The following is a 25,157-nucleotide window of genomic DNA, read 5'->3' as shown; positions in this document are numbered from 1 at the left end:
GTACCATAATAGGCTGCTCTTGCAATAAATTTATTGTGACTATCTGGCAGCATTATTATTATTGTAAATAAAAAATTGCATCATTCCATGAGCACTGGAATTTATTTTATTACAAATTAAGCAGCGTGACTTATTACAATATAATTACAGTGTAATGTATTACAAATTAAGCAGTCCAACCCTCCCCTCCTCCATGATTAGCCCCTATTAGAGCTGCAACCAGTGCAGCCCCTCAACAATCAATCAGTGGTATTTACTTAGCATATACTACGTGCAGAGCATGGTATTAAGCACTTGGGAAAGTACAATGCAGCAGAATTGGCAGATATACTATACTCATTCTTATACTATCTTATTTCACCTGACTATTTTAATGCTTGTCTAGCTTCCTGTCTAGCTTCTTGTAAGCTTCTTGTGGGCAGGGATCACATCTATCAGATCTGTTGTATTGTTCTTTCCCAAGTGGTTAGTGCAGTGCTCTGTACACAGTAAGTGCTCAATAAATAGTATTGATTGATTGTTGACTGACAGGGTAAATTAGTCAGTGGCGGTGGCAGCAGGGCTGTGAAAGACACCAGCTCCAGAGGTATGAGGTGGGCAACCTGTCCAGACTCATGCATGAAGGAGAAAGGTCACTGTCCCCCACACCCCCTCCCGAGCCCCCTCCCAGCTTGCGGGGAGTCTAGGACTGCTACAGAAGGAAGGGACCCTGAGCTCTCCCGTCCCTCTCAGAGAGAGGGAGAGAGAGAGAGAGAGAGAGAGAGAGAGAGAGAGAGAGAGAGAGAGAGAGAGAGAGAGAGAGAGAGAGAGAGAGAGAGAGAGAGAGAGAGAGAGAGAGAGAGAGAGAGAGAGAGAGAGAGAGAGAGAGAGAGAGAGAGAGAGAGAGAGTGTGTGTTGGCTTTCACAACCACATTTTTACTCCCTACTCTTCTCACTCCGGGAGCTCATCTGCTCTGATGGTTTTAGCCATGACCTTTGGGCTGATGACTACCAAAGCAATCAATCAATCGTCGGTATTTATTGATCACTTACTATGTGCAGAGAACTTTACCAAGTACTTAGGAGAGACCTGTTCCCTGCCCATAACAGTCTAGAGGCTCTCTTGCTAGCCTTATCTCGCTCCCTAACTGTAATCTCACACTTCTTCTTGCCTGCAAGACCTCTCCACATCGATGTCCTGCAGGTGCCCCAAACTCAATGTCTCAAATTGACCTCATCTTCCCTCCTAAATTCTCTCTCCCCCCCCCACAACTTCCCATCCCAGTTGATAATACCACCCTCATCTCCACCACCCGACCCCTCCCTCACTACGTGGGACCTGGGATCAGCCCTGCGGGAAGGGTCGCCCAGCCTCCGGACCCTCACACTGGAGGCCTAGCATGACCTAATGGATAGAGCCCGGGCCTGGGCATCAGTCAGAAGGTCATGGGTTCTGATCCTGGCATGGCCACTTGTCTGTTTTGTGGCCTTGGACAAGTCACTTCACTTCTATGTGCCTCAGTTACCCTGTCTGTAAAAAGGGCATTGAGAGTGTGAGCCCTACGTGGGATAGGGACTGTGTCCAACTCGATTTGTTTGTATAATACTTAATAATAATAATGATGGTATTTGTTAAGCGCTTACTATGTGCCAAGCACAGTTCTACGTGCTGGGGTAGATACAAAGTAATCAGGTTGTCCCAAGAGGGCATCCCAGTTTTAATCCCCATTTTGGAGATGAGGTAACTGAGGCCCAGAGAAGTGAAGTGAGTTACCCAAGGACACACAGTAGACAAGTGGCAGAGCTGGGATTAGAACCCACGCCCTCTGACTCCCAAGCCCTTGGTCTTGCCATTAAGTCACACTGCTTGTATCCACCCCAGGGCTTAGTACAGTGCCTGGCACATAGCAAGCGCTTAACAAATACCATAATAATGATTACTATTAGGGTCACTTCAGGGTGAAGAGGTGCACTCTGCACAGCCTGAGGACTGAACAAAGGGGAGGGTCGCCTCTCTCAGCCTCATCCCCTGGAAGCCCGGGACTGCCCAGGGGACAGAGACCCTGGCTCCTTGATCCTGGGGGGGTTACCACTGCGCTATCGAGGGAGGGGCTACCGGCACCCTCCTTCCCTTCCCTCCCCATCCATGCCCCGGGGATTTGGGACTGCACTAAGAAGGAATTTACTAATGCCCCCAGAGGGAACAGCCCCCAGCCCCCTGCCCACCTCCATGCAACTGGGGCCTAGGCCTGCCCCAGGGAGAGGGGACACGTGCACCCTCAGGCTCCCCCGACCCCAGCCTCCGCCTCCTATCCCGTGCCCTGGGGGGCTGTAAGAGGAAGGAATCGCTGCTAATCCGCCCCAGCCCCTCAGCACAGAGGGACGTCGACGCCAAAGAAGCCGATCTGCGACTCCCCAAGGAGATAAGCAGCATGACTTAGTGGCTAGATCCCGGGCCTGGGAGTCAGAAGGTCATGGGTTCTAATCCCGCCTCCGCCACATGTCTGCTGCGTGACCTTGGGCAAGTCACTTCACTTCTCTGGGCCTCAGTTACCTCATCTGGAAAATGGGAAATAAGAGTGTGAGCCCCAGGTAGGACAGGGACTGTGTCCAACCTGACTAGCTTGTGTCTACCCCAGAGCTTTGAACAGTGGTTGGCACACAGTAAGCGCTTAAGAAGTACCATAATAACGTGCCAAACAATCACCTATTACAACTAGCGACTCGATAGCGCTCACCCGTTAACTCTGGACACCGTTTTAATGACTCTCTAATCACAGTTTGGGAATTTGTGGATTCCTTCCAGTTTGCATCCCCACGTACTACTAGAAATAATGCTGGTATTTGTTAAGCGCTTACTGTGTATCAAGCATTGTTCTAAGCGCTGAGGTAGATACAAGGTAATCAGGTTGTCCCACATGGGGCTCACAGTCTTAAATCCCCATTTTACAGATGAGGTAACTGAGGCACAGAGAAGTTAAGTGACTTGACCAAAGTCACACAGCAGATGAGTGGCAGAGTCGGGATTAGAACCCACGACCTCTGATTCCCAAGCCTGAGCTCTTTCCACTACACTATGTGGCTTCTCTAGAGGAACCCGAGTTGACCACTGGCTTTACAGATCAACTGCTGCAGCTTCAGACTTTCTTTTATGCCTTCCTCCTCCTCCACCGCCCCACCCCTCCATGTATCTCCTGCTCCCTCCCCCCTCCAGAGAAGTAGCATGGCTTAGTGGAAAGAGCATGGGCTTGGGAGTCAGAGGTCATGGTTCTAATCTCATCTCTGCCGCTTATCAACTGTGTGACTTCGGGCAGGTCACTTAACTACTATGTGCCTCAGTTCCCTCATCTGTAAAATGGGGATTAAGACCACTAGCCACACGTGGGACAACCTGATCACCTTGTGGATACCCTAGCACTTAGAACAGTGATTCACACATAGTAAGCACTTAACAAATGCCATTATTATTATTATTATTATTATTATTATTATTATTATTATAAAGAGAAGCAGCGTGGCTCAGTGGAAAGAGCCCGGGCTTTGGAGTCAGAGTTCATGGGTTCAAATCCCGGCTACACCAATTGTCAGCTGTGTGACTTTGGGCAAGTCACTTAACTTCTCTGGGCCTCAGTTACCTCATCTGTAAAATGGGGATTAAGACTGTAACCCCCTTGTGGGACAACCCAATCACCTTGTAATCTCCCCAGAGCTTAGAACAGTGCTTTGCACATAGTAAGCGCTTAGTAAATGCCATCATTATTCTTCTTCTAGACTGTGAGCCCGCTGTTGGGTAGGGACCATCTCTATATGTTGCCAACTTGTACTTCCCAAGTGTTCAGTACAGTGCTCTGCACACAGTAAGCACTCAAAAAATATGATCAAATGAATGAATGAATATCCTCAGTCCCCCCCACAAACTGTTCCCTGCCCTTAGTACCCTCCTTGTATTCCTGAAGACCACTCTCTTCACTGACCTTAACTTCCTTGTTCCTCTGACACTCCACCAGTGACCTACCACTAATCCTCAACCTTAGATCACCTCCACTTTTCCCTTCCTCTGCTGAAGAGAACTGTTGGCAGAAATTCAGACATTTCTCTGCTGTGTAATCTTGGGCAAGTCACTTAATTTCTCCCTGCCTCAGTTATGTTATCTGTAAAATGGGGATTAAGATTGTGCACCCCACGTGAAGCAGGGACTGTATCCAACCTGATTACTTTGTATCTTCCCCAGCACTTAGTACAGAGCCAAGCACATAGTAGGCACTTAACAAATACCACAATTATTATTATTATTATTATTATTATTATTATTATTATTACACATCTCTCTGACCTTGTCTACCTTAAATTCTCTTTTATCTGCATCAATTCGTTTGTCTCCACTTCCTGACAATACTTCTTCCTAGTTCACTCCCATATCCACTGCCCCCGCCAGCTGTTTCAGACATTAACTCCCTCCTAAAACCTCCTGTCACCCCACCCTGGGCCCCAACGTCTCTTTCCCCTAATGACCATGTACTTCATCAACAAAATTGAAACCAAAAGGTGTGATCTCCCTAAAAATCTCTCCTGCTCCTCTCCAATCCCGCACTCTCTTGGCCTCTCCCTATTTTCCTGCAGTGACTCAAGACAAGATCTATCTCCTCCTCTCTATATCTACCTCCTCCATCTGTGCTTCTGAAAACTCTTGCCCCTTCCTTCTTTCATCCTTGACTGCTATCTTCAACTGTTCACTTTCCAATGGCTTCTTCCCCACTGCTTTCAAACATGCTTATGCTATACCCCATCCTAAAAAATAAAACAAAACAAAAAAACCTCCCTTGACCCTATGATTCCCTCAGTTATCACCTGATTTCCCTCCTACCAGTTCTCTACAGATTTCTTAAGAAAGTTGTTTACACCCTCTGTCTCCACTTTCTCTACTCCGATTCTCTCCTAAATCCCTACAATCTGGCTTGTGCCCTCTCCCCTACACTCTAGCTTTTGCCCCCTATATACTCTACTTCATCCCCTCTCTAAAGTAGCCAATGACCCCCTTCTCACCAAACCTGATGATCTCTACTGTATACTATTCCTCCTAAACCTTTCAGCTACTTTCGACACTATAGGCCACACCTTTCTCCTTGAAACTTTATCCAATCTTGGCTTCACTGACGAGGTCCTGTCAGTTCTCCTGCTATGTCTCTGACCACTCCTTCTCAGTTTCTTTTGCAGGCTTCTCTGTCTCCCACCCTCTGACAGTGGGGGTCTCTCAACGCTCAGTTCCAGGTCCCTTTCTATTCTCCATCTACACCCACTCCCTTGGAGAACTCACTTATTCCCATGGCTTCAACTACCAAAACTATACAGATGATTCTCAAATCTACATCTCCAGCCTGGATCTCTCTTTTTCCTTGCAATTTCACATTTCCTTTTGCCTTCAGGACATATCTACTTGGATGTCCCATGGATGCCTCTAACTAAACATGTCCAAAACTGAACTCTTTCTTTTCCTACCTAAATCCTCTCCTACCCGTGTTTTTCCTATTACTGTAGACAAAACCACTATCTCACAAACCTGTTATCTTGGAGTTGTCATAGACTCATCTCTTTCATTCTACCCACATATTCAATCTGTCACCAAATCCCGTCAATTTTACCTACACAACATTGCTAAAGTCCACCTTTTCCTTTCCAACCAAACTGCTACCATGCTGATCTGCCTCCTTGCTGACCTCCCGGCCTCCAGTCTCTCCACACTCCAGGCACATTTCACTCTGATGCTTGGATCATTTTTCAACTAAAACGTTCAGCCCCCTGGATCCCCACTCCTCAAGATCCTCCAGTGGCTGTCCGTCCAACCTCACATCAAAAAGAAACTCCTTACCATTGGCTTTAAAGAGCTCAATCAACTCACCCCATCATACTGCACCTTGCTAATCTTCTGCAGCCCAGACTGCATGCTCCACTCCTCTAGTGCCAGCCTTCTTATTGTGCCTCAATCTTGTCTATCTCAACACCGACCTCTTTTCCATGCCCTCTCCCTAGCCTGGAACTCCCTCCCCCTCCATATTCGCCAGATCACCACTCTTTACAACTTGAAAGCATACTAACGTTATATAGAGAAGCAGCGTGGCTCAGTGGAAAGAGCACGGGCTTTGGAGTCAGAGGTCATGGGTTCAAATCCTGACTCTGCCAATTGTCAGCTGTGTGACTTTGGGCAAGTCACTTAACTTCTCTGTGCCTCAGTTACCTTAACTGTAAAATGGGGATGAAGACTGTGAGCCCCCTGTGGGACAACTTGATCACCTTGTAACCTCCCCAGTGCTTAGAACAGTGCTTTGCACATAGTAAGTGCTTAATAAATGCCATCATTATTATTATCTCCTCCAAGAGGCCTGTCCCCATTAAGCTCTCTTTTCCCTGGCTCCCACCCCCTTCTGTGCTCTCAATGCACCTGCCCCACATCACTTACGTACATATCTTTAAATTATATATTATGCATTATTTATATTAATATCTATCTCCCCTTCTAGACTGTAAGCTCTTTATGGGCAGGGAACATGTCTGCTGATTCCATTGCATTATACTTTCCCAAGCACTTAGTTCAGTGCTCTGCACATAGAAAACATGCTTAGAACAGTGCTTGGCACATAGTAAGTGCTTAACAAATACCATCATTATTATTATAAATTCCACTGACTGATTGATTAATCGTGGTTTTATCTCTTCATGGTCAAAATAGGCAAATGAAGATCTTGCATAATGTGCTTTATTTGAAGATAAAATTACTTTAATTTTTTGTTGAAATCTTTAACTTTGTATTTGCTGCTATTGAAATGGAAGACCTGATCCTGACACAAAGTTACTGGCAAGACTCATCCTAGGCTCAGGAATCATCTAAGGTTCTAGGAGAAAAACTCATCAATCTAGCAGTGTTTCAGTGGAGTGTAATCATGGCAAGCCTTGAATATTGAAACATTATAACACCAAAAATAGGAAGTGTCATAGGGAAGGGAGGGAAAGGGAACCCTGGACTGGAAATATTTTGTATTCCAAATTTCCTAAAGGTCTCAGGAGGAGGTATTTCTTGTGAAGGTGCCCTTCCTACAATCCCTCATTTTTTTTGTTTTGTTTTTACAGCTGTGGTCATGTACCTAGGAAACTATCAGAAGGGTGCAGAGAATAAAATCATCATTCCAAATAAGTGTAGGACTACCCTATTGGACATTTGGACATACCCAGTAGGTTCGAAGCTTTTCGGCTTTTTTTGGTCCTGTGGAGAAGAGGCACAGGTCTGCTTGTCTGAACCTATCTATGGTCTACTCCAGGTCAAGCCCCTCACATATAAAACTAGACTCCTCTGGAAACCTACAAAAAAAAATAATCTGCTTTGCCCTCAGGAGACCTGAGGGCAGTTTAGCATCAGGTGCCAATCATTCACTTGATAATATCAGCATGGTAATGGATAATTCTAGGGGAGGAATGGGACAGGGAGGTAGGAGCTAGAGAAGTAGCAAAACCCTATACCTGGGCCTATGAGGAAACAATAAGCTCTTTCATTTACATGGATGTCTGCCCGCCACCTAAAGCTCAACATGTCGAAGACTGAACTCCTTGTCTTCCCTCCCAAACCTTGCCCCCTCCCTGACTTTCCCATCTCTGTTGATGGCACTACCATCCTTCCCATCTCACAAGCCCGCAAACTTGGTGTCATCCTCGACTCCGCTCTCTCATTCACCCCTCACGTCCAAGCCGTCACCAAAACCTGCCGGTCTCAGCTCCGCAACATTGCCAAGATCCGCCCTTTCCTCTCCATCCATACCGCTACCCTGCTCATTCAAGCTCTCATCCTATCCCGTCTGGACTACTGCATCAGCCTTCTCTCTGATCTCCCATCCTCGTGTCTCTCACCACTTCAATCCATACTTCATGCTGCTGCCCAGATTATCTTTGTCCAGAAACGCTCTGGGCATATTACTCCCCTCCTCACAAATCTCCAGTGGCTACCAATCAATCTGCGCATCAGGCAGAAACTCCTCACCCTGGGCTTCAAGGCTGTCCATCACCTCGCCCCCTCCTACCTCACCTCCCTTCTCTCCTTCTACAGCCCACCCCGCACCCTCTGCTCCTCCGCCGCTAATCTCCTCACCGTACCTCATTCTCCCCTGTCCCGCCATCGACCCCCAGCCCACGTCATCCCCCGGGCCTGGAATGTCCTCCCTCTGCCCATCCGCCAAGCTAGCTCTCTTCCTCCTTTCAAGGCCCTACTGAGAGCTCACCTCCTCCAGGAGGCCTTCCCAGACTGGGCCCCTTCCTTCCTCTCCCCCTCGTTCCCCTCTCCATCCCCTCCATCTTACCTCCTTCCCTTCCCCACAGCACCTGTATATATGTATATATGTTTGTACATATTTATTACTCTTTATTTATTTATTTATTTATTTTACTTGTACATATCTATTCTATTTATTTTATTTTGTTAGTATGTTTGGTTTTGTTCTCTGTCTCCCTCTTTTAGACTGTGAGCCCACTGTTGGGTAGGGACTGTCTCTATATGTTGCCAATTTGTACTTCCCAAGTGCTTAGTACAGTGCTCTGCACATAGTAAGCGCTCAATAAATACAATTGATGGTGATGATGATGATTTACATGAAAACAGCAATAGTTACTCGCATTCAAGAATGTGGCTTGCTAAAGAAACATTCTGGTCTATCACTTTTCAGCCCAAGAGTAAATAGCAGAACTAAATTATGCCACCATGGGTAGCCAACTGAACCAATTCTAGGCTCATCCCATGCCTACCTCTCTTGACCAATTCACTGTATTGGCAGTTTTCCTCAAACCTGCCAGGATGGAAAATAGCATTTTTTTCATTAGAGATGATGTGTCACCTCAGTAGTGTTGTGGTAAGATGGGACTGAAAAGAATCCACTGACATTTTTGAGATATCTTGATCTTGTGGTGATCCTTCAATTTGTGCATTGTCTGGGATTTTCCTATGTTTTTTAACCTATCTCAACCTAAAATCTTCTCTTCAGGGTACTTATGTTCTAGAACTGCCTCAGAGAAGTGTGGCTCATACTCTGCCCTAATCCTCCTCGACCACTCAGCTGCCTTTGACACCGTGGACCACCCCCTTCTCCTCAACACGCTATCCAACCTTGGCTTCACAGACTCCGTCCTCTCCTGGTTCTCCTCTTATCTCTCCGGTCATCATTCTCAGTCTCTTTTGCAGGCTCCTCCTCCCCCTTCCATCCCCTTACTGTGGGGGTACCCCAAGGTTCAGTTCTTGGTCCCCTTCTGTTCTCGATCTACACTCACTCCCTTGGTGACCTCATTCGCTCCCACGGCTTCAACTATCATCTCTATGCTGATGACACCCACATCTACATCTCTACCCCTGCTCTCTCCCCCTCCCTCCAGGCTCGCATCTCCTCCTGCCTTCAGGACATCTCCATCTGGATGTCTGCCCGCCTCCTAAAACTCAACATGTCCAAGACTGAACTCCTTGTCTTCCCTCCCAAACCCTGCCCTCTCCCTGACTTTCCCATCACTGTTGACGGCACTACCATCCTTCCCGTCTCACAAGCCCGCAACCTTGGTATCATCCTCGACTCTGCTCTCTCATTCACCCCTCACATCCAAGCCGTCACCCAAACCTGCCGGTCTCAGCTCCGCAACATTGCCAAGATCCGCCCTTTCCTCTCCATCCACACTGCTACCCTGCTCGTTCAAGCTCTCATCCTATCCCGTCTGGACTACTGCATCAGCCTTCTCTCTGATCTCCCATCCTCGTGTCTCTCCCCACTTCAATCCATACTTCATGCTGCTGCCCGGATTGTCTTTGTGCAGAAACACTCTGGGCATGTTACTCCCCTCCTCAAAATTCTCCAGGGCTACCAATCAATCTGTGCATCAGGCAGAAACTCCTCACCCTCGTCTTCAAGGCTGTCCATCACCTCACCCCCTCCTACCTCACCTCCCTTCTCTTCTTCTACAGCCCAGCCCGCACCCTCCGCTCCTCCGCCGCTAATCTCCTCACCGTACCTCATTCTCCCCTGTCCCGCCATCGACCCCCGGCCCACGTCATCCCCCTGGCCTGGAATGCCCTCCCTCCCAACATCCGCCAAGCTAGCTCTCTTCCTCCCTTCAAGGCCCTACTGAGAGCTCACCTCCTCCAGGAGGCCTTCCCAGACTGAGCCCCCTCCTTTCTCTCCCCCTCGTCCCCCTCTCCATCCCCCCATCTTACCTCCTTCCCTTCCCCACAGCACTGGTATATATGTATATATGTTTGTACATATTTATTACTTTATTTATTTATTTATTTATTTTACTTGTACATATCTATTCTATTTATTTTATTTTGTTAATATGTTTGGGTTTGTTCTCTGTCTCCCCCATCTAGACTGTGAGCCCAGTGTTGGGTAGGGACTGTCTCTATATGTTGCCAACTTGTACTTCCCAAGCCCTTAGTACAGTGCTCTGCACACAATAAGTGCTCAATAAATACGATTGATTGGTTGATTGATTAAGTTTTAGTCTGCAGGCTGGTAAAGTCATCAAGATACCCACACTGGATGGGTCATTTTTTGTTTTGTATCTGCACTGTACATCAAGTGTGAAAACAGCTTCTCCGTAATGCCACAATTATAATGGGGTAATGTTGAACTTTTACAATACTAATATGCAATACTAATGGATCACTTAAAATAAGGTCCTTAGAGATGTATATTCTTTTCCCTAGGGATCACAAGGATAGTTCTCTGTGTAAATTATGACAGGCTGATTCACTTACTTTGACTACATAGCCAGGGTAATATATTGATTTTTTTCTCTTTCTTTTTCAATCTAAAGAAAAATTCAAGTAAAACCTAATTACATCATTCTGATTCTGAACAGTTCTGGAAATTACAGGGCAATCAATATTAAGAACACTTTACACCAATTTGCAGACCTATTTTGCCTAGACATTTGCCCAATGTAACTCAGATTTTTGTGTAATTTAGATCTCAAAAATGGTGTAATGTGGACATTCCAATTAGCTTATGTTAAGTTAGTATTCAGTGACTTCATTTTTTTTTTCAACAAGGAATGGAAAACAGATTGGTACTCCATGAGTAAAGTGAGCAGATCCAAAAGGGGAAAGAAAATGAAAAGGAGAAAGTCCACTCCAATTAGTCCAAAATGACCACCTTTAGCCTTTTAGAGAAGGTGAAAGCATGAATTGTTGATGATTCAGAGATATTTTAATCTGACATCATGTATTAGTTGACCCCTTGATTCTGGCAAATTTACATGCATTGCTCTATCATTGATTGGAATTTAATTTTTTAATGTCTTCAAACATTAGCTTAGGAAACGTTGATTAGTTACAACAGGAAAAACCCAGACACACTTACCAGAGACCCCCAAATTGCTTCAGTTCAAGATTCATTTTTAGTCAGAAAATAAAATTTTCAGGTCTCCTTCTCTCTTCCGGGTTTTGTATAGTTGAAGGCAGCCTGAAAGCAGAGCTGCAAGCGAGTAGTGGGTCTTCATGTTTTATATGGGATGGTATGGTTTTGACAGGTCTGCCCTCTGCCTGGCCTGAATTCAGCACCAGACACCTTCATGTATGGTATTATTCTCTCCAGTGTCCAACCTCCCTCCCCACCAGTTCCAATTGCCAATTTTCATGATCCAGAAATGATGACCATCTTCAGAGGGACCTGGGAAAAGGAAGCAAAGCATCTGAAGCAGTCAGGAGAGTCAGAAAACCCTAGATAAATACTTTGGACTCAGGTGGATTTGGGCAGAATCAGACAGATTTAAAATGTCTGTATGGCAACATCATGGATAAACTGCATGCCAGTGTAATTCTTGGGACATCATGTGTGTCTCAGAGTTCAATTTTTCTAAGTGCCATTACTGGACCTCATAAACTAGAAAGATAATTCCTGTCATTAGCAGTTCTGACATTTCCCTTTTAATGCAAGATGCAGGATTTGAGGATGAAGGGAAGGATATGAGGAGAGAGGAATGTTCCATTTTTCAGTAGGAGAAGTGAAAGGCTGGGTACTTAGATTCTGTGACTGCTCTAGGATTATTTCATTGTGTGACAGGCGTACTTACCAGACTCAGTTTGTTGATCAGTGAAAGAAGACCTTTCAAACCCTTAGACTCAATTAAATCTTGGAAATCCAATGACGAATACAGCTCCATCACCGCTGCTGAGCTGATGGCCAGAAATCACTCACAGAAACCCATGGCAAAGGCCATAGTACATCCTCAGATTTGTGCTTGCCACTACAATTGGTTTTACCTTCCTTGAAAGATTGAGCCTGAGTGTCTGAGGGCAGAAGTTGGCTCCAGAGCTGAACTTACACTGAAGTTTTTTCTTCTATATAATCCCTTTCAAGTCTTTGTGAGGGATTTATAGAGCAAACCAGCTTAGCACAGCCCCTAGTGGTTTAGTCAGAGGGAGGCTCTCCTTTAGTTTACATTTGACAACAGCTGCTCATAGATATGACCGGGGTCATGGTTAGAATCTGGGCCCCATTAAATTCCTAGCTGTAGAGAATGAATTCAGCCATCAGGATTCCCCTGCTGTCTTCAGAGAGCTGACAAAAACAGGCCTGTCAGCTTCCAGCAATGATTAATTGTGGCTCATGATCTTTGGCATGTAGAGAATCAAGTGAAATTTCCCTCCATTTGCACTATGAGGAAGAGAGTGTATCTTCATCATCATTAAGGGAATTTATTGCACACCTTCTATGGTATTTGGGGAAGCATAGAAGAAGCATAAAATATGTTCTCAGCCTTGAGAAGCAGCGTGGCTCAGGGGAAAGAGCACGGGCTTGGGAGTCAGAAGTCATGTGTTTGAATCCCGGCTCTGCCACTAGTCAGCTATGTGACCTTGGGCAAGCCACTTCACTTCTCTGTGCCTCAGTTACCTCATCTGTAAAATGGGGATGAAGACGGTGAGCCCCACGGGAGACGACCTGGTCACCTTGTATTCCCCCCAAGTGAATAGAACAGTGCTTGGCATGTAGTAAGTGCTTAACAAATAGCATCATTATTATTGAGGAGCTTACAATCTGATGGGCAGGTAAGACATAAATTTATAAATATGAAACAGCTGAATGACTATAGGAGTAGATATAAACAAGAAATACAGATGGTTGAATAAGTAACAAATGCAACCTTCAATAGTACTTGCCGTATTTGTTAAACGCTCACTATGTGCCAAGTACTGAACTAAGCGCTGGGGTAGATACAAGATAATCAGGTCAGACACAGACTCTGTCCCACATGGGACTCGAAGTACGAAGGGGAGAAGGAACAAGTATTTAAACTCCATTTTACAGATGAGGAAACTGAGGTACAGAGAAGTGAAGTGACTTGTCAAAGGTTACACAGTAGACAAGTGGGAGGGGCATTGCTTAAGTCTGCCAGCAGGTAAGATAGCAAAGTTGATGGATGAGGCTACACACAAGTTTGTATGACTCAGTTTTCCATTCAGCTTCACAGGGTTCACTCTCTGGAGTGATAAAGACTTACTGAGTGGTAGAGATCTTGGCTGGCAAAGGACCTCCTCTTGTATTTTCTACTTGAACCAAAGTTTGCTTGGTTTGAGCAGAAAACTTTTTCTCCCCAATAGCCTCACGTCTACATTCATTTGAAAGAGCTACATCTATATGCTATTGTACAGACCATGACATGGTTACTGCACCTCTGGGAGAACTACTGGGAGCATGTGGCATATAAGTAGGATATACCCCATTGGTCACTGGGCTCCTGAGTAGGGACCCTGGACTTGACATGAAAGGGAGAACACCTTGAGTTCTCATGTTTGCCAACAAACAATATTTTAATCATAGATATAATGAAAAAGAACACAAATAGGAAATTCAAATGGAGATTTAAGACCACACACAACTTGAAGTTGTGTGGAAATTGGAAATCGTAAACTCCTCAAATAAATCCCCAATCCCCAACTTCTTTGACCTTCCTTCCTGTCTAATTTGGCTCTAAAAATGTTTTTCCAGGAGGCTCCTACTACTCAGAGCTGGAGGAACACACTCTCACTCAACCAGAGTCTGGGGAGAGATAAAATTCCCCCCAACCCCAACAACCCCCATCCCTAGCCCTGAAAAGCTTGGTTTCTCCTGGGATAGCCCCTTATTTTTGCAAAAAAAAAGTAAATCAGCCTGTTTGCTCCCTAGGAAAGGTAGTTTCTCCTTTCCTTCTCTCCAATTTCTCTGCACATTTTCAACAACACCCCTTAGAGAGGCAGCATGGTGTAGTGGATAGAGCACAGACCTGGGGTCAGAAGGTCATGAATTCTAATCCTGAACCTGCCACTTCTCTGCTGTGTGACCTTGGGCAAGTCACTTAAGTTCTCTGTGCCTCAGTTACCTCATCTGTAAAATGGGGATTGAGACTGTGAGCCCCACGTGAGACAGGGACTGTGTCCAACCCAATTTGCTTGTATCCATCCCAGCACTTAGTACAGTGCCTGGCACATAGTAAGTGCTTAACAAATATTATTATTAGATGTTTGAAGGCACCCAGCACTAACCCAAAATTGACTAAAATACAACACAGTCTAACACTCTCCATAAATTAACAACCCATTCTTGGCTCTGGAGACTAGAACATAGGCTCCTTGTGTGCTAAAGTTGTTTCCTGCCGTCCAGGCTGAAGCCAGAATTTGATAGTTTGAACTTCACCAAAATGCCTTCTTTCTTTCCCCGAGAAATACCAATCTCCAAAATAAGCAAAGCTCAATGAAACACCCGGACCAAATGCAAAGTTCTCAACACCTAATGAAAGGTTTTGCTGAATTAAAGCCCAAGATCAAGAAAGGGCTCCAGTTTAACCCATGTTAAAATTTGCTCATTTTAATACATAGAGATAAAAATGTCATCCATGCTGAAGTTCACGCACATGCTTCTAACATTTTCATTGGTGCGTCCTGGGCATTTGCAACTGATCTAACCATACCACACCATGGGTAGGAAATTTCAGAAATAGTCCTTAAAGGGCCAGGAACACTTAGAACTACTGGTTTGAAATCAGCTGGGTTGTTTCATATTATGTATTCCATAGGGCAGATAAGTCCTCTTATTCAGCAAAGAATAAATCTATATCATGCTTTATGGAAAATTTTCTTCTATGAGTCATGGTTAAGGAATAGAGGAAAGCAGAGTTTACAATTTGCTTATCCCTGTGTACTTTACTCTCTACAGTTTTTGTGTTCACTGGTTCATTTCCACCTCTGTTTTCAGGTTCTGCTAAAATATAGCTGAATGAGAAAAAGTGTCCCAGAGAAATAAGTACTTTAAGATGCCATTTTCCCATTCAAACATTTTTCTTATTTGGGGCCTTTAGATTTTAATGCTTAAGACACTCATGTTAACCTCTTAAATGCAAAGTAGATTTTTGTCCTCATAGGCCAGAAGAAGCAATCTTTGATCTTTGGGATTAAGCTGGTATTAAAGGGTGCTGAAAATTTAACTACAGGCATTTCTTGTGTTTGAATGTTTAATAGCCTTTTGTTTAAATTATCCTCTACAGTGGCTTTAAGCTTTCTGGAGAATCAGGAATTACAAATGCCCAGAAAGAAAATAACATTATGGAATATATTTTTTCACCAGGGTACTCTGTCCTCTGAATACTCCTGGCCTTTGAGAGCCATTTTTGCCCAAGTGGGAAGAGTAGAATTGCTATTGGCCAGTTCTAAGGGCATTTCTTGTCCCTCTTTGGGATCTCTGATTATTTCCAACTTTGGCCTACTTCCCCAGTTTCTAAAGGAGAGTTCAGACAAAACAAGCACTAAACGTATCTGAATCACATTCCCTGGACCAAAAATAAATTAACCAATGGGCTCAATCAGAATCATTCTCATGAAAAATGAATGTATTCCTCTCTTTTTGAATGGGGAAAAATGCATGAGGTATTGGCTGCAGGCAGATTCCTGAGGCCTTTGAAGATCTTTTAATCAAGAGCAATAGGAGGAGGAAAAGGTATTATTAGGAAATGGAGGTGAAACCATAAGAAATTTTGAGGGTCAAGTAGTATTTTTGTTAGTATTTTGTAAGTTTAAATATTTTTTTATTCAGACTACTGGAAAAGCTGGACTAATATAAAAAAAGGACATCTCCTCCAAGAGGCCCTCATTTCTTCTTCTCCCACTCCCTTCCCTGTTATCCTTGCATTAGGATTTGCACCTTTCATTCACCCCTCCTTCAGCCCCCATAGCACTTATGTACATATCCATAATTTCATTTATTTTTATTAATGTCTGTCTCCCTCTAGATTGTAAGCTTGTAGTGGGCAGGGAATGTATCTGCCAACTCTTTTATTTCAAACTCTCCCAAGCACTTAGTGTAGTGCTTTGCACACAGTAAGCACTCAATAATTTTGATTGATTAATTAATATAAGATTTTTATATGAGGGTCTCGTATTTTATGTTTACATACATACTCAGACTGCATTTATACTTTACCATACATTTCACCATCTTTATCCAGCTCCCACAATGTGCTAGACTGTGCAGAAAGACAGGGTACATAATGTACATGGCTCCTACCTTTGAGGACCATTTTGGAGAAGGACATTTTGGAGTGGTATGTCAGCAGGTCTGACATTCTTCAGTGGGAGTAAAAGAACTGAGTTGTCCTTCCCTGTGTTCATGGCTGGTAATCAAGAAACACGGGTTCGTTCATGAAACCTGATCTACCCATCTTTTCCCTCCTTCATCTTCCTGAAATCCTTGGGAGGGCTAGGCCAGGGCAGGATTGAGGGGGAGGACAACAGCAGGCCTTCCCTTCCTGGTCTTCTCTCTTGCTCTGTTGCAGTTGTGGTAGGGGTCAGCTCTGGCCATGAAGCAAATAAAAATAAAGGAAGAGAGGGGATTTGGGGGAGTCTTGAAGAGTTGGGGTCATTGATGGGAGGATGCAGGGTGGGTACATGGAGGCCATGAAAGAAACAAAAATATTAAAACCTGTGAGGGGAGTAGGTGGAAGAAAAGTTTTAAAGAGAATTGTGAAGAGAGGCTACAATATGGAGGATACAGGGTTACCTGTTTGCCACCCATGAATTCCATGGTAGATATGACAATCAATCAATCAATCAATCAATCATATTTATTGAGCACTTGCTGTGTGCAGAGCACTGTACTAAGCACTTGGGAAGTACAAGTTGGCAACATATAAAGACAGTCCCTACCCAACAGTGGGCTCACAGTCTAGAAGGGGGAGACAGAGAACAAAACCAAACATATTAACAAAATAAAATAAATAGAATAGATATGAACAAGTAAAATAAATAGAGTAATAAATATGAACAAACATATATACATATATACGGGTGCTGTGGGGAATGGAAGGAGGTAAGACGGGGGGATGGAGAGAGGGATGAGGGAGAGAGGAAGGAGGGGGCTTAGTCTGGGAAGGCCTCCTGGAGGAGGTGAGCTCTCAGTAAGGCCTTGAAGGGAGGAAGAGAGCTAGGCTGTTTTATGACAAGGCTGTTTTATTTCCAAATACAGTAAACTTTGCCTACGCTATTGTGAAACTACAAGAGAGGCAGGCCTCAATCAAAGCAGAGTGCTTTAAAATCCTTTCAAAGCAGGGATTTCTTTTTTAAATGGTGTTTTTAAAGCACTTACTATGTGCCAGGCACTGTACTAGGTTCTGGGGTATATACAAGCTAAATTAGGTTGGACACAGTTCATGTCCCATGTGGTGCTTACAATCTTATCCCCTATTTTAAAGAGGAGGTAGCTGAGGCACAGAGAAGTTAAGTGACTTGCAAAAAGGTAACACAGCAGACAAGTGGCAGAGCCAGAATTATACCCAGGTCCTCCGACTCCCAGACCCATGCTCTTTCCACTAGGCCATGCTGCTTCTCAGGACTGACAGGAGGATTGCAGGGAAGGGAGCAAGGGCCACAACCTCAAGGTGCAAAAGGGGCTGTTTTAACTTCCCAGCAGTTACTGTGATATTCTGGGAGGAAACTTCCTCCTCAGCCAATAGTGGGAAGCCTCACCTTCCTGAAGGTGAGGCAGAGTTCTCCTAAAGGGAATGTGGAGAGGAAGTTATGCAGTTGGAGTTTCTCATGCTGCTGTGCTTTGTGCTTGGAGATCAGATCCTGGATGAGACTGCACCATAAGAAGAATTCTACATGGTAAAGTATTTTTTGCTGCTTGAACTATACCCAGGGGGTGTTAATTCTGGGAGTTATTTAGGACCAAGAACTTTTTCCAGGCATTTCCCCAAGCAAAGTCTTTAGGTAGCTTTATGGGGAAACAAATACATAGTGAGTGGTTCCTGATATTGAGATCATCAGATGGTCCTTGCAGTTCTGGAATTCAGTGGTTTTAACTACTATCTTGTAAATCTAGATATTGATATTTTCCTTTGCTATTCTTTCCAATTGTGGTATTGATTAAATCCTAACTTTGTTCCTTGTCTTATTTGGAAATCTGGTTCAGCTGTGATTCCTGGGATCTACACAGAGCTCTCACCTGGGTCCTGGCTGGGGCTTTTAATCACTTTCTGGGGCTTTAAGACACTGGGACTTTTAATATCTTCCTTGGAATGAAGTAGAAAAAGGATTCAGCAGATCAGGGAGTCAGTAATTTTAGTTCTAGTTAAGTGTTTTACAACTCATTAGGCCCTATTACAATACCATGGAGCAGGGGCTTTAGAGTCTAACTGAAACACTTTTTGGCAAATAATAGGTTGACAAGGTCCTCAGCCTTCTTTTCTGAAGTGCCGGTTAGTTGCTGATTCTCTGATGGGTGATTCTCATGTGAAGGAGGGAGGGGCCTGAGTCCATTCAAAGGGGTCTTATTAGTCTGTCTTGGTCCATTTTTAAAGAATAATCATTATAACATTTAGATTAGAGAAGCAGGTGGCTTGGTGGAAAGAGCATGGGTTTAGGAGTTAGAGGTCGTGGGTTCTAATTCTGCCTCTGCCACTTGTCAGCTGTGTGACTTTGGACAAGTCACTTCACTTCTCTGTGTCTCAGTTACCTCATCTGTAAAATGGGGATTAAGACTGTGAGCCCCACGTGGGACAAGTTGTTTACTTTGTATCTACCGCAGTGCTTAGAACAGTGCTTGGCACATAGTGAGAGCTTAACAAAAAACCATCATCATCATTATTATTATATTTGTTAAGCACTTATTATGTGCTAGGCACTGTACTAAGTGCTGTAGTGGATAATTATAATAATGGTGGCATTTGTTAAGCACTTACTATGTGGCAAGCACTGTTCTAAGCATCGGGGGGGATACAAGGTAATGAGGTTGTCCCACATGGGGCTCACAGTCTTCATCTCCATTTTTCAGATGAGGAAAGTGAGGCCCAGAGAAGTTAAGTGACTTGCCTAAAGTCACACAGCAGACAAGTGGTGGAGCTGGGATTAGAACCCACGACCTCTGCCTCGCAAGCCCAGGATCTTTCCACTGAGCCACAAGCAAATTGGGTTGGACACAGTCCTTGTCCCACATGAGGCTCACAGTCTCAATCTCCATGTTACAGATGAGGAAGCTGAAGCATAGAGAAGTGAAATGAGTTGCCCAAGGTCAAACAGCAGAGAAGCAGCATGGCTCAGTGGAAAAGAGCCCGGGCTTTGGAGTCAGAGGTCATGGGTTCAAATCCTGGCTCCACCACTTGTCAGCTGTGTGACTTTAGGCAAGTCACTTAACTTCTCAGTGCCTCAGTTCCCTCATCTGTAAAATGGGGATGAAGACTGTGAGCCCCACGTGGGACAACCTGATCACCTTGTATCCCCCCCAGCGCTTAGAACAGTGCTTGGCACATAGTAAGCGCTTAATAAATACCATTAAAAAAAAGGTGGTGGAGTCAGGATTAGAACCCATGACCAGCTGACTCCCAGACCTATGCTCTATCCACTATACAAGAGGATCCCGAAGAATTAGGTTGATATTCTGTTTATTCTGAAGAAGTTGACCATTCTAGTTGTAAATGTTTTTATGTATATCTCCCCTATGAAAGTGTAAGCACCTTGTGGGCAGGGAGTGGGTCACTTCTTTATTCTTTACTTTATCTGTACTTTTGGACAGAGACAGTGAATGCACCATATCAAGTGGGAGCTTAGTAGGTGCTGCTGCTACTACAACTACTACTACTAGTACTACTACTACTATGCTTTCATTTTTAAACAAAACCTTACTGGCTTTCATTTAGGATTTAAAAAATTAACTTTATGGGGATTCCTTTCATTTTAAGATTGGCAAGTAAGAGCAATGGAGTAGTCTGTAGATTTAGAAGCTGATAGAGAAGCAGCATGGCTTAGTGGAAAGAGCATGGGCTTGGGAATAAGAACGTGGGTTCTAATCCCAGCTCCACCACTTGTCTCCTGTGTGACCTTGGGCAAGTCACTTAACTTCTCTGTGCCTCAGTTACTTCATCTGTAAAATGGGGATTGAAAGTGTGAGTCCCACGTGGGACAAGCTGATTTCCCTCTGTCTACCCCAGTGCTTAGAACAGTGCTTGGCACATAGTAAGTGCTTAACAAATACCACAATTATTATTATTATTTAGTGGAAAGAGAGCAGGCTTGGAAGTCTGAGGATGTGGGTTCTAATACTGACTCCATCACTTGTCTGCTGTGTGACCTTGGGCAAGCCACTTCACTTCTCCGTGCCTGTTGCCTCATCTGTAAAATGGGGATTAAGACTGTGAACCCCATGTGAGCCCCACCTGATTGTCTTGCATTTACCCTAGTGCTTAGAACAGTGCTTGGCATATAGTAAGCACTTAACAAATACTATAATAATAATAATTATTATTATTTTGAGGTGATGAGTAACTTTTCCCTTACACTACTTCATTAGAAACTGTCTCTTAGACGAGGGGGGATGAAGGGGCCGGGGATTAAATGGAGGTTTTACTTTGGAAGGAGGAAACTTTTCATGACAAACATGAATGTGAGGAGAGTTATGAATCAAAAAGAGGTGGGAAACCTAGAGACTGGGAAATGGGAAGTTGTTTCAGAAGTAAGGAAGCAGGAAACAGAGAGGAAACCAAGGAGGTTAAAGGCACAGGTGGAAGGATTGAAAGCTTCAGTAGAGTTAAGTAACAGGAGAGCAGCAAAAAGGTGGTAAGGCATGGAGGGGAGATGTAACCTTCCCCTTTACTCCTTTATTTATTCATTCATTCAATCATATTTATTGAGCGCTTACTGTGTGCAGAGCACTGTTCTAAGTGCTTGGGAAGTACAAGTCGACAACATATAGAGACGGTCCCTACCCAACAAAGGGCTCACAATCTAGAAGGGGGAGAGAGACAACAAAACAATACATGTAGAAAGGTGTCAAAAAAGAGGTAAAATGTCCTCTGCTATCAAAGTGAGGGCAGTGAGGAAGCAGAGAAACTACATAAAAGGGAAATGGGGCTTAAGTAGAAATTGAGAATGAGAAAAGTCATCAAATAATTGTGGATCGAGAGAGCTGTTGGCATTTCTAACTCTATTGTATTGTGCTCTTCCAAGTGCTTAGAACCCTGTTATGCACATAGTAAGCACTCAATAAATACCACTGATTGACTGTGAGCCCACTGCTGGGTAGGGACTGTCTCTATATGTTGCCAACTTGTACTTCCCAAGCGCTTAGTACAGTGCTGTGACACAGTAAGTGCTCAATAAATACAATTGATTGATTGCTTGATTGCCAATTTAAGAGTCTCAATTTTGGCATAGCACAAGTGTGATGTGCTAAATCTGTACCCAAGGTGGTTTCTTGTTTTCTCTCTTCTTTTTTGCTACTTTCTATTCCGCTGTCACTACCTGGCCACTGCATAAGTTATCATGGTTTGGGGTACTGATGGCCCAGGATGGTAGACTGATTTGCCCCTGTTAATTGACATTCTGACGAGTAATCTTTTGGTCATTTAATTTTCTTTCTGCTACCACTTAATGATTAAGAGTTCTATAAATGCATCTGATGTAGCAGAGTCAGGTCTGAAACACTGGCAGGACTGAAGCCCAACATGCTTGTAGATTTGGGAGGAAAGGAAGTGGGAGGGAGGAGAGAAATAATGAGAAAAGAAAAAAGTCCTGGATTCCACCCTCCCAGCCAGCCATCCCCTCAAGGAATGGACCTAAGACCTAGGTTAACTAGGTTCTCTAAGGAGTTACTATCAGTGTCTATCCCTGCTCTTATAATAATAATGGCATTTATTAAGTGCTTACTATGTGCAAAGCACTGTTCTAAGCTCTGGGGAGGTTACAAGGAGATCAGGTTGTCCCACGTTGGGGGCTCACAGTCTTAATCCCCATTTTACAGATGAGGGAACCGAGGCTCAGAGAAGTTAAGTGACTTGCCCAAAGTCACACAGCTGACAATTGGCAGAGCTAGGATTTGAACCCATGACCCCTGACTCCAAAGCCCGTGCTCTTTCCACTGAGCCATGCTGCTCTTCACTGTCATCAAGCAGAAAGAGACACTACCAGCCTCTCTCCTCTTCGAAGAGGGTTATGAGGAGATTTATAGTACAGGTTTTCTCAGGAAAACCTGCATTCCATCCCAAGTGAAGGTTCATAGAGAGAGGGAGGGAGAAAGGAGATTCCTCTAGCTCCTAACTGAGGGTAGACTCTGAGACCCATTTTTTTTCCCACAGGAAATCTCTGCTGCTCCTCATCACCTCTTCCTTCCGTGAAGAAAGATATTGGCTGATGGTCTTCCCAAGAGAAAGTGAATCCCATGGAACTCATCCCATGGTGAGATTTGGCAACCAGGGCTCCCCAGAGAGGCTGCATCTCAGGTAATGAAGCCTTCGGTTTCTCAAGAATGGGATATATGTTTTTTCCCTGCCGCTTGGAATTTACTTGTTCACCAGGATAGCCAAGAAGTAGGAGTGAAGAAGCATGACCATCTTGAAATTGGCTGTCCACCAGAGACATAGTCAATCAGTATTTATTGAGCATTTACAGTGTGCAGAGTACCGAACTAAATGTTGGAGAAGTACAATACAATAAAGTTGGTAGGATCTCTGTCCACAGGGTTTTCAGTCTAATGTTATTATTTGGGGTCAAGCAATATATCACGGATGTTTGGAGCATTCTTCCCAGCTCCCTGGGACCATCCATATATAGCGTACTCCCTGGGTCTCGTAGGCAACATCTTAGGTGGCAAAACTTTACTCTTGTCTCTTCAGTGTGCCCATCTGGCAGCTACATGCTTACACTGACCCAGAACTTCCATAATACTTAAATTATGGTTTTGGAAGGAATTTTTATCCTATCTATTTATTTTCTTTGCTTTTTATGAATCAAATACATTGTCCACCCATTTCAATGCAAAAACCTTGTCTTCCTGATTTGTGCTTTTTCTAGAGGCTTTTACAACCTTGCATAATTTTCAGCAGCATGGATGCAAACTATGTTCTGTTCACGTATTGTTTGCTTAAGCCTTTAAATTTAGTATTTAGGGTAAATACAAGATGTAGTTCTTTGTATTGCTTTAAGGTCACTATACAGAGTGAAAAAATGTTAAAAGCCTAGAAATAGTGCCCAGGAAAATCCATTATTTTGAGCAACACCTCTCTTATCTACAATAACAGTTACCTTAGCAAAATTCCATTGCATTGCAGTGGTGTTTTGTTGCCATTATTGCTAGGATGGTGTTAATATTTCCATTAGACATTTCTATTCAGTATTTCCATGAGTTTATAACTTGATTGTACACATGGGTTTTGTGTTCAACTTTGGTTTATGAAATATGATTGGTGATATTTTTAGACTAACCTGAATACACTGAGAACATGTATAATAATAAAACATAAAAATGAAGATGTGCAGATTTCAAGGGTTTGGTGAGGAGAAATGTTTGGAGAGGAGAAATCAGATATTTCTACTTTGGGCATTGGTCTGTAATGTTACAACAATTAACTTAGAGCCAAACAAAAACAGAATCCAGGAATTAAAGGATTTGGGAAGTTATCTGATCTACCAAACACAACTACCTGTAAATTGTCCTAAGCAGATTATCTACCTGTGTTTCAAGTCACTTTGTTATTTAAAATCTCTTACTTTTGGGATTGTATTCTTATAATTAACTTAAATCCTTCTATATGTACTGAAACACTTACAGTTAATGGAAAATAACAATAATGGTATTTACTAAGTGCCTACTATATGCCAAACACTTTACTAAGTTTGCGTGGGGAGTTAAAACATGATTATCAGGTAAGATACAGTCCATGTCCCAAATGGGGCTCACTCAAAGTAGGAAGGAGGACACATATGGAATTCCCTTTAACTGATGAGGAAACTGAGGCACAAGGAAGTTAAGTGACTTGCCCAAGGTCAGACAATAGGCAAGTGGCTGTGCAGGGATTAGAACTTGGGTCATCTGTCTCCCTGGCTTATGCTTTTTCCATTAGGCTATGCTGCTTCCTGGGAAGACTGGGAAGTAATGTGGCTTTTAGGTCCATGGAGAACCACTCCATTTACTTAAAAACCATAGTCATTCACTTAAAACCCTTAGAAACTCCCCAAACTAAAGTTAGTGTTTCTTGTACCCATTCAAAACCTGATTAATACAACTTTGTATTACAAGCTCTATTTTCAAGCCACTTGGTCATGGGGAAGTGATAGGTAATAGGGAGAAAAACATTTGCTAGCTCATCTTCTGGGGCAATCGTTGGTCATTTTTAGGATCATACTGGGATTTAGCTAATAGCTTCCATTGTTTTCTGCCTACTTTTCTCAAGCAATGCTTCATCAGTCAGCTATGGAAATGGTCAGTGTTAAAATAAGTGTCACTTTGGCATAATCATTTTTAACTTTTAAATATCACAAGGCATATAAAAAAAGTGAAGACATTAAACTCTGACAAGTGGTACAAGCATATGCTTAGTGCCATTTCTTTATAAGGGTTTTCATTAATCTGTTTAAATGTACATGTTAGGTTATCTAAATATTCAGGAAACCACTCTGCTAATTTAGGATATTAATAGCCTATCCCGTCTATCACAATATAAATTTAATACTCTTTTGCCCAACCAACTAAAATTCCAGAAGCCAAGTTTACCAGTTTGTTTCAGGCCAAGGACAATGTCACTTAAAACAATCATAACTTGAAGGATCCCAGCCAAGTCTATGAGGAGTCTGAGTTGTCGTGAAATTTGTTACTGATTTAAGAGTTAGCTCAGTGAGTATCATAACTTCTAAAAATCCCAAAAGG

The sequence above is a fragment of the Tachyglossus aculeatus genome, chromosome 5, assembly GCF_015852505.1.
Source record: "Tachyglossus aculeatus isolate mTacAcu1 chromosome 5, mTacAcu1.pri, whole genome shotgun sequence".
NCBI lineage: Eukaryota > Metazoa > Chordata > Mammalia > Monotremata > Tachyglossidae > Tachyglossus > Tachyglossus aculeatus.
This window is presented reverse-complemented; position numbering follows the sequence as displayed.